Source organism: Vulpes vulpes, chromosome 4, assembly GCF_048418805.1.
Source record: "Vulpes vulpes isolate BD-2025 chromosome 4, VulVul3, whole genome shotgun sequence".
In the NCBI taxonomy this organism is placed as follows: domain Eukaryota; kingdom Metazoa; phylum Chordata; class Mammalia; order Carnivora; family Canidae; genus Vulpes; species Vulpes vulpes.
Genome location: NC_132783.1, coordinates 95,370,626 through 95,380,207, shown reverse-complemented (window position 1 = coordinate 95,380,207; position 9,582 = coordinate 95,370,626). Strand labels below are relative to the sequence as shown.

Here is a 9,582-nt window from a genome sequence, read left to right as displayed (position 1 = left end):
GGCCTTGCTGTGGATGTGGGATTCCAACACGGTCTGTCTTCCACAGCCTTCCTGCAAGTGACCCTGGGTGAGATAAGACAGAGAAGTCAGACTGGGCCACCCCACTTGGGTCTCCCAAGCATCTGCAGGATAGCCTGGAGACAAGATTTGTGTTCATCTACCACTTACTGGATGGTGATGGCACAGGTGCTACCTTCAATTTTCCAAGCCGGGGTTTTGTCATCTGTAAAATGAGCAAAGTGATAACTAGGACATGAGGCTTCATGAAGAGGATAGAGGTCAAGATGCCTTGTAAAATTACATTCATGTATTCATTCACTTATTCAGAGCATATTTATGGATTATGCACTGTATTAGCAAAGGTAAGTAATACAACGATGAACAGAGAGAATTTAGAGACTGAATTCTCTGTAAGTTGACTGTGTCTGGCTAACAATTCCAAAGTATTCTCACATGCATGTGCACACACACATTTTTTTTTATAAGTCCAAAGCATTTTATTACTACATTGAACAAATTAGTCTGCTCATGTGTCAAGATATTTACAAAAGTTTCTAAATGTTTGCTTTCACTTTTTTTTACTTGTCCCATCACGGACTAGCAACACTCAGCCGTGAATCTACACAGATCCACAAACCACAGGGCAGCAAAACCATGTGGTGCGAAAGGCCCAGCAAGTCGGGAGGCGTATGTTCTAGATCAGCTCAATTACTAACAAAACTCCAACCCTCCAGTTTTCTCACCTGGAGAACTATCAGATATCCAGATGAATTTAGCTCTAGAATGTTCTGTGTCTACAACTAAAGATTTAAAAATAAAGATTTCTGAAGAAAAAAAAAGAGGGGGGGCTACATGATTGGCTCTGGGGAAGAGAACACCAGAAAATGTGTAATGAGATTGGTACTCTGGTTGCATGGATGTGGTTTATCCTATTCTTCATGAACCTCAAAAATTTCATATGCAGATAGAGACCTAACCATACTGCCCCCCAAATGACCACTTTCACCGCCCACCAGCCATTGGAAAGACTGCAGTCAACTTTAGGCAAAATCTAAATCTTCTAATGCTTATAACTCCACTGCTGGTAGCAGTTGTCACATACACCAAGTTTTATAATAACGAGAACCAGGGTCATTGGTCTCACATCTATGAAGTATAGAACAAAAGGGCCTGGTCTTTAATTTCACGGCCAGGTACATGCGCAATGTCCATCTTTCTCTGTTTAAAGCACGTGTCGCTCAACTCGGGATTGGTGTGCCAAGAAAGGGTCTGCGCTCTCCTTCTTGGAAGATCATTAAAAAGAAGGCGCTCTTGCTTTCCTGCAAGGATGTGGTAAGGACCTGGAAATAATGATATTCCTATTCTTCCGCTCCAGAGTTTTTTTGTTGTTGTTTGTTTTGTTTGTTGTTTTTGTTTTCCCAGGCCGGGGTTGCTTCTCAAGTTCTCTATGTGTTCCATTAATTAGGTCCCAGAAGTTTCTCTCTTCCACTCCACTTCTGGTCCTGAGTTTAGATTCCTTGCTTTCATGTGCCTTCCACCAGATTAGTCCAGTCTCTTTCCTCTCCAAGTTCCATAGACACTTGGGATCACATGCACTCTCCTTACTGACCTGTCATCCACAGCACCCCACATTTAGCACACCACACACATTCTCCTTCACAGCCATGAACAGAACATGCACCATCTCAGAAACACACCTACATTCATGAAGAGGACCACATGGCTTCTCTGTTCTCAAGAAGTGTGAGGCCAGAGATATCACATTAATAAGAAGCACAGAAGTTCTGGTAAGAGGGTTTTTATGTATTTATTTGAAAGCTTATTAAAATCCTAACCTAGTCTTCTCTTCACTAATGCAGTGTTATTGGAGTCTCCTGATGTCTGTGTGGGAGGGTGAAGACAGGAGCATGTGTATTTGCATATGTGTGAGAGAAGATTTTTGATGCATTTATGTGTGCGCATGTATGTGTGTGTGAGCGGGTCCCCGGGGTGTGTGTGTATATGTCCAGGTGTGGAGTGTGAGGTATGTGTCATGCTCTTATGTTTCTTAGGATCCTTCAGTGGTGATCAGTCTCTCAACCTATTTTTCACTATAACCCCCATAAAGAGCCTTTGTAGACACTTTATTCTGACTCGCACCCTCTATGAATTGTATACTACAGATACACCATATATCTCTTTATGTATCACATATAGATCTGTGCTTTATATAGAGAATGAGCCCTTTTTTTTTCACCTACCACCACTCCCAAAGGAAAATTTCCACCCCCATGGGGGTCATACTGCCACCTAAGCATGATATAGAGCAAGAGGTTCTGGCTCTAGAGGTCTGTGACCCCCTGATGTTGTGTGCCATGGTTCCCAGTCTCAAGGGCTAGAGATCCTGTAGTAGGCTGGGGAAAGAGTCTGGGAATCCAGGTTTGGGTAAGCTCCCAGGGATTCTGATGCCCTGACTGAGAACTAAGAATGGAATGGAAGGGAGTTTAGAACCATCGGGGACCATCTAGTCTGAGAGGAGGTCTGTCTGGAGACCCCTCCTAACCCTAGAGAACTTGGAATCTCAACCCACAAAGGAAGAGATCCAGCCAGCAAGACCTTCCAATATCAGACTGCCCCAGGGTTCCCCAAAGGAGGTTGGAGGGGGCTGGCAGCTGGGCCAGAACTCAGCCCACAGACTTAAGACTTAAGTAAGGCAAAATGAGGAATGTGTCCCCAAGACGAGGATCATGCAGCTGGAGTCTGGAACAAACACCGATCCAAGGTGTCTGGAGTCCCATTTTCCTTCTGTTCAATAGAGCTACAGATGCCCCCCACACTAATCTGGGCCCCCCTTCTGGGAGCCCCAACTTCCCCTAGTCCTGGGTATTCAATATGCCAAGCCCCGGGAGAGGAGGCAGACAGTTACTTCAGCCCTGCCCACCAGACCAGCCTTGGAACTGGGATGGGAGTTCCAAGCTATCAAGGGTTGGAACCCTGTCTGGGAGTTGCCAAGGACCTGGTAGCAAAATCAATCAAAACCAGAGACCACCTACCCGGCCCTGCCCTTTGTGGGTGCCAAAGAATAGCTGTGCCACTTTGGAGGCCTGGACCAGTGCCCAGCCCCAGCCCTGGATGTCTGAGTGATCAGAGCACAGGGGACCAATTGATGCACTGTGGGCGGTGGTCCAGCAAAGGGCTGGCAAGGGGCAGATGGGAGCCTGGAAAAGGAAGGGAGGGGCAGTCATGGTGGCTGAGGAGTGAGGTGGGGGGGCGGGGTAGTAGTACAAATGACATGTGAAGGTATGATGGCAGGAGAGGGGAAGATGGGATGACAGTGGGTAAGAGGTGGAGGGAACATGATGGAGGGAGCATGGAGAAAGAGTGAGAAGGAGGGGCACTGTGGTTTGGTGGGGAAGCCAAGAAGGCATCCTTCTCCCTCTCTTAAGCTTTTAAAGGCATCAGAGCATCTTGCTAATTGTTCATCTCCCAGAGACGCTAATGAAATTAACTCTGCAAAATGCTCATCAGGTCATCTGCAGAGGGCACAGTGCCAGGCTTCCGCTTGGTCCAATCCCGTCCTCCTCCTCCTCCTCTTCCTCCTCCTCAGCTCCTCCTGCCCCTTCCTGTTGATTCCCCACCCTCTCCTTTTCAACGGGCCTCTTAGCAGGGAATGTCTCACCACCAAGCCTGTCTAAGAGTGCCCAGTTGGGAAACCAGAAACGGGGGCTATGTAGCCCCTCAGAATCTAGGATGCCATGGAGCTCATGAAGCTGGAAAGGTTGTCCCTGGGTGTGTATGTTTCTCTGCGTGTGTTTCTGAGTATGTGTGCTATGTGTGTGTGATAGCACATACATCATATGTACATGTGTCTCTAATAAAACCATTTGTTAAACTGAACATTCTTTCACTCAGCAAACTTTTCTGGGGCATCATCTAGGTTTAAATCCTGTCCCATCTCTTACAAGCTGAGTGGCTTTAGGCACGTTACATTCCCTCTCTGTGCCTTAGTTTTTGTATCTATATAATGTGGATGATAATAACATCTGCTTCATAAAGAGTTGTGAGAATTGAAAAAGATAAAGCAGTTAAGGATCTTTGTCCTATGTTGGGCACAAGGTGAGATCATAAGAAATGTTGGGCGCTGTCCTTGGTTCTGGAGGTGCCATGGCAAGGCAATCTCCATTCCTGTGCTCAGCACTGGGGAAGTCCAGGCACAAAGTTTTCAGTAGCACAGGGCAGCATGGAGAATGCAATAGGCTGTGTATGAAGGAAGTGGGGATATGTGGAAGTGTTTTTACATGTATGTAAGTATTTTGGGGGGGAAACGTGTTTTTATTGATTGTTTTCAGTTGCACATGTGTGTGATTTGGGTAAGGGAAGTGCATCTGAGTTAGAAGCAGACTGAGTGGGTGCTGGCATACTGTGTGTGTGTGTGTGTGTGTGTGTGTGTGTGTGTGTGTGTGTGTTGGATTCAGTGTTGGGATTCTGTGTGAGGAAGGGACTGGTCCGGATATTGCTGAGGGTCCTCTGAAGAGGCTTGTTTCTAGTTCTCTTGCCCTTTTAACCCCCACACATTCTTCACTTGTCTTGGGACCTGGCTTTCACCCTAACTTACATCTATGTCTTCACCCACAGACTCAATTTCCCCAGTGGAGTGACATTAAACCTTGCAAACAGTAGGCAATAAAAAATGCTTGTTCCATCTTGGGCAGGGCTCTAGAACAGATTTTTGTAAAAGGTGATTCTGGGGATGCCTGGGTGGCTTAGTTGGTTGAGCATCTGTCTTCGGCTCAGGTCATGGTTCCAGGGTCCTGGGATCAAGCCTTGCATTGGGCTCTCTGCTCAGCAAGGAGTCTGCTTCTCCCTCTCCCCCTGCTCATGCTCTCTCTCACTCTCTTTCAAGTAAATACATTGTTTGTTTGTTTTTTTTTTTTACAAAAGATGATCAATATCAGTTTTTAAAGTACAAATAGCAGAAACCCAAATAGGCTTAAACAACAAAAGGGGGAATCTATTGGTTCATGTAACTGAAGAGTCCGGGGTATATCTGGCAGCTTCAGGAGCATCTGGACCCAGGGCGCTTGAATGATGAACCAATATACAGTGTCTCTCTCTTCTCCAGGCTCTGCTTTTCCTGCCCAGGCTTCAGTCTCAAGGCATGTGCTCCTCACACAGTGGCAGTTCCAGGATCTCCTCTATTCTGCTCCAAGTTCAGCAAGAAAAGAAATTATTTCCTTAGTTCTAACAAAAATCCCAGAAAAGAGGCAGCCTGGGTTCATATACCGATCCCTCAGTGAATCCCTGTGGTTCAAAGAACAGTGGATACTGAATGGTTAGGTCCGAAGTATGTGCTATCCTCTGGAACTGGGGTAGGGTAGCCCCACATGCATCTCATACATTGATGGTGGGGAAGGGTGATGCCTCTGCTTCCAGAAGATGGAAGCTGGATGCTGAGCAGTGAGCAAATATGGATGCTTGGATCAAGGCAGGGCCTATCAAAGCCAATGCGTGGTCACCAAGAGCAAGTCTAGCCTGCTGAACTAATTTCTTGTTTTAGTTATTGGGCTGGTAGATTAGGACAAAGCTGGAGGCTCAGTAATCCAGGGCTCTGCAGGGTCTTTCTGTTTATTTTGTGGGTGGAGCAGTGAGGTGTGAGCTGAAGGACCCTGTGGTTAGAGGTGTCCTGAGAGATGAAAGAGATATTGACTTATTGCCCTAGTGCAACTTACCATGTAGTCTGGAGTGGGGAAAGCCGTCAGGCGCTCTCCTTGGTCCTGCCCTCAGCCACCTGTTTATTAAGACTTGGTTGAAAGTATATATGGCTTCCCAATCTCATCTGGGAATAAAAAGAAGCTGAAGAAAATAGTACCCTGGCCAACAGCTTCCACATCCTGAGAGGGCTCCATATAGGAAAGAGGATTAGATGTAATACAATGGGATAGAATTGGGATGAATTGAAGTCTCTGTCCTTAAATTCGAAAGCCAGTGTTCCAAGGGTAGATAGGGAACATCCAGTTGTTGGCAGCACCTGTGGCAAAGACATAGGGCAATGTTTCTCAAATCGCAGTCTTCAGACCACTGGCACCAGTAGAAATAGCTGGTAGGGGGTGGAATGGGGGTAAAAGATTCCTAGACACTTCCCCAGACATACTGAATCAGAATCAGGATGGGGCAGGGCCTGAAGATGTGCATATAAACCAGCATCACAAGAGGTTCTGGCACATCTCCAAGTCAGGGATGGCCTCACCGTGGGCTCAGAGATCCCCCCATCCAGTGGGCATCAGCAGCTGATTGGGACCTTGCTAATGCATCAGACCATGTGGGCAGGAGATGTGCCAATTCCTTTCAAGGGATGCCATCAGAGGAGCAGCCTTCAGAGAAAGCACTTCGAGTAGGGGGCCAGGGTGGCAAGGACAGGGCCCCAGCACTCTATTGCTATGTCAGTAGCAGAAGCAGAATGATTTGATCTAAAGAGAGAAAATTCAGGGATGCCTGGGTAGCTCAGCGGTTTAACACCTGCCTTCAGCCCAGGATGTGATCCTGGGGACCCGGGATCAAATCCCACACCGGGCTCCCTGCATGGAGCCTGCTTCTCCCTCTGCCTGTGTCTCTGCCTCTCTCTATGTGTGTCTCTCATGAATGAATGAATGAATGAATGAATGAATGAATAGAGAAAATTCAGGACAGACCCAGACTTTGTCTTCTGAAGTTAAAAAAAAAAGGAGTAAGAGTCTTCTGAATAACAGAAATAAACATGGAGGGGAGAGGTTTGATTAGGCTCCAGAAGGTGAATCCATTGAGGGGCAGATTCCAAGGTGAAATTCCTAGCTGGCAGAGCAGTTGGAGGTGAAATTCAAGCAAGGTCACTGGGATATTGCAAGGGGGCCACAGACACTTGTTGGAAGGTCCAGGGTCTGGCCTCTCCCTCCCTCTGAGTCTGGGACTCAAAAACAAGGAAGATTAAAGATGTTAGAAGCCCTCCTATCTGACCATCTACCTTTGAGCCTGAGACAAGCACTTACTGGCAGCCCTCCAGTCTGGATTCTTAAGCAGAATTCAGGTGAGACATTTACTCTTTATCTTTGCAAGGGCATCCCTGCTCCTTTTCCTGACATGCCCTGAGTACCGAGTGGAAGGGAACAGCTGAGCTGAGGCCTGAGTGACTAAAAGGAACCAGCCATGTGAAAATCTTCAGAGTATCCCAGGAAGAAAAGCAAATGGGGAAGTCCAGAGGTGAGGATGAGCTTGGCTGCTAGAGAAACAGAAAGGAAGCCACCATGGCTAGGGCCTAAGCAGAGTCACAGAGGTAGGCAGGGGCCAAATCATGCTGGGTTTGGAGGCAGTGGTCATCCTTAATGCTGCTTTCTTCATATTTCAGCTGCTGGTATGGAGGAGAATTACACTTCTTGGCCCTTTTGGATGGTGCCATGAGGTCAGCTATGGCCAACGAATTGTCAGTGGAAGGGATGTGTCATTTCAGGGCTCAGCCATTGACAGCTGGTGGATGTACCTCTAGTGCTCTCTTTTCCTCTGCTTTACTGACAAATGATATTTCAGAGAGTGGCTGTTTTGTCAGCCTGTGTCCTTGATGAACAAATGCGAAATAAACCTTTGTTGATTGAAGCCACTGAGATTTGGGAACTGTTCATTACTATGATATAACCTAGTCTATCCTGACTACTACACAGACCATTCTACTCTGGTTGAAGAAAGAAGGTCAGCAAAGTAAACACAGGAACCAAATGAAGTGAAGAGACCCTTTCCTTTCTTGTTCCCCAAACTATATTCCCAAATTCTAGTCCCAGAGCAGAACCTGCAGAAAGAAGAAATATAAGGAGCATGGGCATTGAAGTCAAAGCCCCCTGGAACCATCCCTAGCTAGCCCTGCAACCATTGAGTATGGTTGGCCTGGGCATAAGGCACTTCTTCTCTCTAAATCTTAGTTACCTTATCTGTATAATGGTTATGATGATGTTTATTTAACAAGATGGCATGCAAGGATCAAATTATAAATGTAGGCAAGGACATAGCAGAGTCCAGCACAGACCATTATGATATCATCTTACATCCCAGACCCAATCCCAGTACTTCCTTCTCCTCTTCAGTGCCCATGGCTAGAAACCCCAGCTTCTAGCCATCTCTCTTGTACCAGGTACCGTAAATAATGGACCTGCTAAGGTTTCACCTCTCCTACCCACCTCTTCCATGGGAGCACAGTGAGGCATACTGTCAGAGGGAGTAGCCTGGGCATGCACACACACACACACACACACACACACACACACTCTCTCCAGTTGGGTAGACCAGATAGACACAACATACATACATACATACATACATACATACATACATACACACAATCACCAAAGCAGAATTCAAAACCTGGAGGCTGTTGGACATTTGTGGACATTTTCATCTGGGCTCACGTGAGGTGTAAAAACAAACAAACAAACAAATTAATTAATTAATTAATTAATTTTAGTTAATATTTTTAAACCCCAAGATTTCACATACAGTGGCTTCTTTCGAAAATTTGGAAGCTCTGGACACACTGGGCTCCAATTCGACACCAGTTGGCACCTGGAGGAGAAGAACCAGCTATGCCTTGCAATGGGATCCTATGCCTAGTCTCCAATGCTGCCGTTGCCTCCTTGGCACTGACACCCAGGGTCCATTCATTTGTATCTGGACGTTGGCTGATGTTTCTTATACTAGGTAAAAGAAAAGCAAAACATTTTTTCATAACCCTTCTCTATCAAAAGTGAGAAACAAACGACAGACCAAGAGAGGGCCTCGTGGTTTCAAGAAATATAGGAGAGCTCTTACCTCTTTGTGGAAGCGTAGACCATTATTATATCACCCAGCGTGCAGCACCAATTTATATCAACTGGTCCCTGTAGGAGGTTTAGTTTGTGACCCTGCCCTCACCCTTCTCATCCCTCTTCAGACCCAGAGTAGGACCCCCTCTTTTTCTGACCATTCGCCCTGTGTATACTTTATGCGTTTGCCATTTCCTTTCTCCTTCAAGGCAACTCTGTGTTTACTTTAACCAGATTAGGGAATGGGGGTGGGGAGCTGGAGACTCCAGCAGCGGTCATTGCTGGAGGCTCCCGGAGACAACGTGATGCGCCCAAGGTCACAGAGCTAGGAGGCGGAGGCGCCTAGCCCCTACCCCTGGTCTCCACAGCTTGCAGAGCCCTGCTCAGTCCTTCACGCCCACGGCTCTGGCGCCCTGCGCGCTCAGCGCGCAAACACCGCCCGCCCAGTCTGAGGCGCTGTGCCCTGGGGTTGTTTTCCTTATGCGAACGGCGCCACGGGGTTAGAGAAGTCTTGGGTCACACCGGGGTCCACCAGGCTACACGGTTGGGACTGCGGGTGGCCCCGAGTCTGGCCTGCCGAGCGCCGGTGCCTGAGGACCCGGGTCCGGGCGCTCTCCCGCAGTTCCCGTCCACGCCGCGGGGCCGTGGCGCACCGCAGCACGCTGACTGCCTCTGAGCACTGCCGGGAGGCGGGGAGTGGGGCGGGGTGGGGGAGAGGAGAGGACCGCAGCCGAACCTGCCCAGGCCCCCCTGCCCCAGGCCGTTCTCTGCAGGCTGGCGCCGC

The 9,582-nt window shown here is 47.7% G+C and overlaps 1 long non-coding RNA gene across 1 annotated transcript; it reads right to left on the bottom strand.

Moving 5' to 3' along the window:
• Positions 1 to 1,791: 1,791 nt before the first annotated feature.
• LOC140598637 (uncharacterized) lies at positions 1,792 to 8,980 on the bottom strand. Its single transcript, XR_012001165.1, has 3 exons — positions 8,806 to 8,980; positions 5,709 to 6,007; positions 1,792 to 5,280 (listed from the first exon to the last, which is right to left on the bottom strand). It is a non-coding gene; the product is annotated as an uncharacterized lncRNA (long non-coding RNA).
• Positions 8,981 to 9,582: the final 602 nt, after the last annotated feature.